General features: G+C 38.1%; 1 long non-coding RNA gene across 1 annotated transcript in view; it reads right to left on the reverse strand.

The window, feature by feature from the left end:
• The window catches only part of LOC136833144 (uncharacterized), a 689,668-nt gene extending 685,910 nt beyond the window's left edge, over positions 1-3,758 (reverse strand). Inside the window, exon 1 of the long non-coding RNA XR_010851369.1 lies at positions 3,555-3,758. This is a non-coding gene — a long non-coding RNA (uncharacterized lncRNA). The remainder of the gene's footprint in view (positions 1-3,554) is intronic.
• Between the last annotated feature and the right edge of the window lie 3,581 nt (positions 3,759-7,339).

Raw genomic sequence — 7,339 nt, forward strand, 5'->3', positions numbered from 1 at the left:
GTTTACGCATATTTTGTCTTCATGTAAGGGAATTACTGTCACTGTCTTGTGTGCAGGGACACAAAATTAGGGTTGTTATGCTGGGCGTCTTAAACGTACAAGTTGAAGAAAATAGTTGCAAAGGAGAAAGAGTCATAAATCTGATAAAAAAAATTAAATATGAGGAAAAGTTCATTTTCTTATTTCACCGTAAGAAGGAAATTAAGTCATTACGTGCCTAGATGTGCATCTTATAATTACATAACAAAGAATATATTATTCTTTTATGGATCTGGTTAGAGATCAATAGAGAATAAAATCATGAAAGCCGCTCATACTTTCTAAACAACACGACTAAACTGCTCAGGAACTACCAACAGCATATAATGAATGAACAGAGGGCTACTGATAATGGAACATAAAGAATTTAATGAATAGCAGATAGAGGAACAAATGTGGTAACAACTATGGAAGTGGAAAGCAAACAGACAGGCGAAAAACACCACATCGCGACTAAGGGCAATAGCAGATGATCCACATTTCTTGCCAATTCAGAGCATTGCACCAAAAATTTGATCGCCTAGGTTGCTTACTGAAGGCTTCTTCCACAATACGATACAAAATTTTTTGGGTCAAATTACTGACGCGCAAATAACTGCATCTTCAAAGCTCATCGCCTTGGAACATCCTAACGGAAGTGACAAAGAAACATATTTTGAAGATGTTAGTATAACTGTGAACCTAAAGTGGATCTGTAAAGCATCTGAAATAGAGTACAACGAGGGGCTGGAAAAAGTAGCTGAATAAGGATACAACTGGTAAGAAGAAGGTCTCCATAAGCAACAGACATCATTTTGGAAACCATACCGAAAAGGCTATACAAAGACAGTTGACTGAGAGTGTAATTGCTAACGATAAGTAATACAAAGAAAAGTGAAAAGTTAATCAACTTGCATAAAAAGTTAAACGTTAACTGACTTGCATTAAATACAGTAAACAAAAATAAAATAAAAAGACACTAGACTGATGACATTTGAAACCTTTTGTAACAAGAAAAACTGACAAGGCAAGGTTTCATTACGGGAAATTAAATTCCGGGTAGAAGAATCACTGCAGCATAGGTAGACGACAAAAACAGTAGTTGATTGGTAAAAGCGATTCGAAGTAAAAGAAGATGATACCAAAGTGTAGTTGCATCACCATCCAATTCTGCATAATGGACAGTATGAATATTGCTGAGGCTACGGATTAAAAAGTGTTTGAAAATCATATCCTGGTTTTTTAAAAATAAGACTTCCCTTTACATTCAAAGCAAACTCCTCTCTCTTCTTTGCTCTGTCTTTTATGATTCAGGCTTCCCATTCCAAGCCTTTCCTCCTAAAATGCAATTAAAAAAATATATTAAGACGTTTTACTTTGTACCTAGTAAAAATGTATCCCACTTGACCTATTATGCAGTACAAAAAGCCCATTGATTGGTAGTTTTCAACCTGGTGTCACAAAACCAAAGGTCATCGACGTCGGAAATAAAGCCTTACTAAAATGACACATACAACACAGAAAAACTGCTCCCAATATCATGATAATACTGAAAATATTATGTCATAAGGAACATTTAGAAAAATGAACGCTAAAAACGCCATTTACCAAGGTATATTAAGTAAAAAAAAAACACAAACACACACACAAACTCGATTTCCCAAAGTATATTAAGAATATATGCATATTTCCACACACACACACTATCCACTTACTCAGGAGTAATTAATTATTGCGTAACCCTTGTCCGAAATAAAAATGGCCTTATCCCGATTCCTCTGGCGACGACACACAATAAAGGAGGGGAGGCAAACCTGAGCTATCTATTAAAATACCGCAACGAGATCAAAGGCGCAATAACCGTGAATTTATGAATTTCAAACTTTAATAACTGGCTAAGAAAAGAAGCACATGATGATGACAGCGACTTTTACCCTCAGCGGAGGGAGGAGGAAATGACGTCATGTCGAGTCTCCAAATCCGCCATGGCTCCCGCTTTTGCTCTGATCTTTTCCCACAGCAATCACATCCGGCTTTATGACTTCAGAACCCTCAAAAAACTTGCAAAAAATCTCTTATTATCAAGCTGTCTTACATTAAAGCATCACCTCAACTCTCTCTCTCTCTCTCTCTATTAATATCTTATGACATACGAACGCCCTTTCATTGTTGTATTCCGGCCAACCCCTTTGATATCGTTCCAATTAATCAGTGACTGCATTCTTCTGCCCTTCCTTTTATTGCCCCCGAGGTCGATCTTAATTTTCCCATCTCTACTCTTTTCTTTTTTTTTGCACATACATACACGTGCACACGTATACACACGCGCACACGCACATACGCACACACTCATACTCATTCACACACACACATAAATATATATATATATATATATATATATATATATATATATATATATATATATACATATATATAATCAAATTAGCTTAAAATTTGTCATTTAAGTCAATAATCTAGAGTATGCAAATGCCAGCCAGAACCAAGAATATATATAATGTATATAATGTACGTCATCGAAGGATAAAACCGATATGGCCTAATTTGGCCTCACCTAAATAGCAAAATTCGATCGATCTGTGAGAGAGAGAGAGAGAGAGAGAGAGAGAGAGAGAGAGAGAGAGAGAGAGAGAGAGATATCTTGCGAATAGTTCTACTCCACTGGGGTGAGGATTACCTCGTCGAGGTCCGTCCGTTTTCCTGGTACACATTTTAACGGGGTAATGAATATTCAAGTCTTCTCTCTTTTTCTACCACCATTCTAGCAGCAACCCACACCAGTCGACTGATAACTAAGTACCTATTTCACTGCTTAGGTCAACAGGGACATACTGGATTACAAAGATCTGCCGGTTCGAGAGTCGAAAATGGGTCCCTCAGTTTGTGAGCTGCGCAATTTTACCACTGCGGTACAAGGAGAGAGAGAGAGAGAGAGAGAGAGAGAGAGAGAGAGAGAGAGAGAGAGACTAAATAGCGATCTGATGAAATATGCACATCAGTTTTGCTGAAAATCAAATCTAAACTCTCGGGGATACCCTGTCTACCTCACATGATACCGAAGCTCCATGGACCTCTCCTAACATTTTTTAAAGAAGAAGAATCAAGTCGATGGCCCTTGCTACTGTAATATTGCGTAGTGTCGATCACTGCCTGTATGGTAGAGATGCACACATCAAAAGCTATTCGCATACAGTAAAAACTTGATATATCTTTAATAAAAAAAAATTATAATACGCAACGCGGCAGAGTCGAGTCCGTTGCCCTTTCCCCAGTTGCCCAATTATTTCACAATGCATTTTCCAAAATAAATAACTTCTAAAGAAAAAGTCAAGCAAAACTAGTAATATCTACAATCTTCGACTAAAACACCCAGTACCTTTAGATTATAAACTCAAAAAATACAGAGTATCCGAACATGACGAAGACCAAGAAAAGATCAAGTTTTTTTCTACCAAGAAATAACAAGCCACTCGAAGACTTCTTGACACAGGACCAGCAAAATACAAAGAGTTACTGACCTTTACAATAGAGCTGACACGTGGTTAGGCAGCAAATGAAAACTTGGCAAGAGAGGGCTGGGAGCTTCGTTTCATTCCACGGCCTTGTTGAAAGAGTTGAGAGGAATGGGGGAAGATTGTTCAATATTCATTTTATTGGTGCCCAATACTATATTGGCCTGACAAACAGCTGCGCTGTTTCCTAGGACTACTGCTTCAAAAGCCTCGTCCTGCAAAGTAAACGAAGTAGAAATTTTCATATTAATTGAAACTCATGGAATGGTTCACTTATCTTTACACTGCACGTGAATGTGCGTATGTGCATACATGCATATATATGCATACACAAACACATGTATGTGTGCACATATGTATGTAGGATGTACGTAAGTATACACACACATACATACACACACACACACACACACACATATATATATATATATATATATATATATATATATATATATATATATATATATATATATATATATAAGTGAATTTTGTATATTAGTTTGGATTCTATAGAAATCCAAACCGCTTGACAGACCCAGACAAAATTTTGCACACACCACTGTCACTCCAGAAAGGTTTATAACTCAAAATCAAACACCTACCCCGTGACAGACATACAAACAGACAAAACAAATGAAATTTTCGTTTTTACATCGCCTTCTCCTTCAGTGCTTTCTGGGTTAATTATCATTTTTCACCTGACGCTCCACCTTTTTTTCTAGGTGCTGTCAGACGTATGATTTCATTGAACTCCTCCCACAGCAAACCCTATAATCAGTTTAGTATATCCAAGAAATTAAACAGATGTGTTTGACTGTATTAGAATTACTTTCATTCAGTCATAAAGCAATGTAATTCAAAATATAACTTCTACCACCACACCGGTCAGACCTTACAATTCTCGCCATGGAAAAAAGTAGTAACAGACTAAATGTTTCTGTGACAGGCTTACCCCATCATTAAAAAAACTACTCACGTCAAAACTACATTTTTTTCAGTGTTCATCTAAAGCAAAACGTATCTGGATCATACCCCGCCAATAAAATACAAATTCTTAAGTACCCCGTGGTATTACCATCATCATGTCTAAGTACTTATCGACGAAAAAATTAAATTTGGTAGTTACGGGCATAACTTTGGAGATCAAGGACTAATTCATCACTATCCGCGCATGCGTATTATTAGACCAAGTGCTTCTGTGACATATCTACCCCCTCACTAAAAAATTAGGCCTACTCGCGACGAAATTACCACATTTTTTTTCAGTGTTCATCTTAAGCCAAACCTATCTTAATTAAACACTGCTAATAAAATACAAACTCTTAAGTACCTTGACGTATTACCATCATCATATCTAGAACGAATCTCCTTCGATTTGTTGTGCAGTGAATTTCAAGTAACTGATAAAAGGTTCATCTACTATTGAAAGGGAGACAGACCTCTCCCCGCCCCCAAAAGCACACACACCCACAAATACACAGACACACCACCCGAGCATGAATCATATAAGTATAAGGTCTTTGATTTATTGTCTTCACTCAGTGGTGTTTATTTTTTTCCAATAGGGGAACGTAACTTCCTTTCCCTTATCTTATCGCCCCCTCCCCTTCAAGTTTCCCCTCCCCTCCCCTTCTCTTCTTTTTCCTCCCTACCCCCTATCCCTTTTCTCCTCCCTTCCCTTCCCTATCCTCCCATTCACCTTCCCCTCCACCTTCCGCTTCCCCTACATTTCCCCTCCCCTCCCCATTCCCCCTCCTCCTGTATCTTTTCACTTCTTTCACTTCCCCCTCCCTCTACCCTATTTCCTCCCCTTGCCCCTACCCTCTGCCCTCCTACTACCGCAGTTCCTCGCTGGGTGAGCGGGTTCGGTTCTCAGCTACCACTCTGTTGGTCGCGAGTTCGAATCTCCGACCGGCCAGTGAAGAACAAGAGGAATTTGTTTCTGGTGATAGAAATTCATTTCTCGCTATAATGTGGTTCGGATTCCACAATAAGCTGTAGGTCCCGTTGCTAGGTAACCAATTGGTTCTTAGCCACGTAAAAGTAAATCTAATCCTTCCGGCCAGCCCTAGGAGAGCTGTTAATCAGCTCAGTGGTCTGGTTAAACTAAGATATACTTTTTCCTACTGCCCATAGTTCCTCATTGGACGGGTGGGTACTGTTCTCAGCTAGCACTCTGCTGGCCCCACGTTCGATACTCCGACCGGCCAATGAAGAATTAGAGGAATTTATTTCTGGTGATAGAAATTCATTTCTTGCTATAATGTAGTTCGGATTCCACAATAAGCTGTAGGTCCCGTTGCTAGGTAACCCCCGTAAAATAAATCTAATCCTTCGGGCCAGCCCTAGGACAGCTGTTAATCAGCTCAGTGGTCTGGTTAAACTAAGGCATACTTAACTTTTTTTCCTACCGCCCGTAGACTGTTATTCAGATTTTTAACGGGCCTACCCGAAGGTTGTTCAGATTTTTACCATGCAGCACCGGGTTAGTCAGCTAGTGAGTGTGTGTGTGTGTGTATATACATATGTGTAATATATATATATATATATATATATATATATATATATATATATATATATATATATATATATATATATATATATTATATATATATTATTAGGATCTCGCCTCTCGAGATCAACAGGTTCTTAAAAAAAATAAGCAATTGGGCTGTAATGACTGACGAGAGGTGACAAACAAAAGAGGGAGGAGCAGAACAAAACCAAAAAAGTTATCTTAATATTAATTTATTTACAAAAATTTACAAGTGAGTCAGGTCCAGGAAAGAAAAAACCTAAAATGATCAAATCAATAAACAAAAACACATGAGACAGCAACATAAAATTCACATAATTAAACAATTCAAAAGAATCATAAGACACAGGCAGCATAAAATCATAAAGAACAATAGTTACAATAAATAATAAACAAGCAGCATAAAGGAATAAATCGAGAACTGTAAAACCAACACTGCAGGACAACTAAACGGAGCCGACACGGCGACCATCAAGTCCTCAGAAACAGCTCTCCAAGACTGGACTCCCACGACAGAGTCGATACAACAACCATCGCGTCCAAAAGAATGCTCTCCGCTGCTCTGCTGCCGTGACCTGCTGCTGTCCTGGACCTGACTGGCGAAGTCTGACACCATCCACCATACGTCAACTTGCCAGCAAGAAAAACAAATACAATCGGCAAACGATTGTTCCTATACATATATATATATATATATATATATATATATATATATATATATATATATATATATATATATATATCATAGTGTTATTGACAGCGTCCGTCTGCATACAGTTATACTTCCCCTGAATGACTACCCCTGGGTAGGGGCGCTCATTAATCACTGTCCTCTTAAGTGAATTATAACTTGTGGTTCAAAATTCATCATTATAATCTTCCAGCCGAGACACTTGAATACTGAGCCAAGCTCAAGCACTCGTCAGGGCAGGCAAAACAGTCAAGATAGGAAGAGACTCGGCGAATCTGCAGTCACCTAAACTTCTTGACTGCGCAGAGTTCCTAAAGGCTTCACTAACAAAACTAGGACACCTAATGGACATAACGACCTCAGTGAATCTGTAAATGCTGTGCGAATTCATTCACAAGGCTGTACACAAATAAATCATTTCAAACTGAAATACAGTAGTGTTGAGATTAACTCGTGAGCAGTCCAAATCAAAGTCTATTCATTTAAATTTTAAGAGAATCAAAGAAACACTTTTTTTCTAAGAAGCCAGAATAACACTTCGAAAAAATTTCTTATTCATGTCAC

Source organism: Macrobrachium rosenbergii, chromosome 51 (assembly GCF_040412425.1).
Source record: "Macrobrachium rosenbergii isolate ZJJX-2024 chromosome 51, ASM4041242v1, whole genome shotgun sequence".
NCBI classification, from domain to species: domain Eukaryota; kingdom Metazoa; phylum Arthropoda; class Malacostraca; order Decapoda; family Palaemonidae; genus Macrobrachium; species Macrobrachium rosenbergii.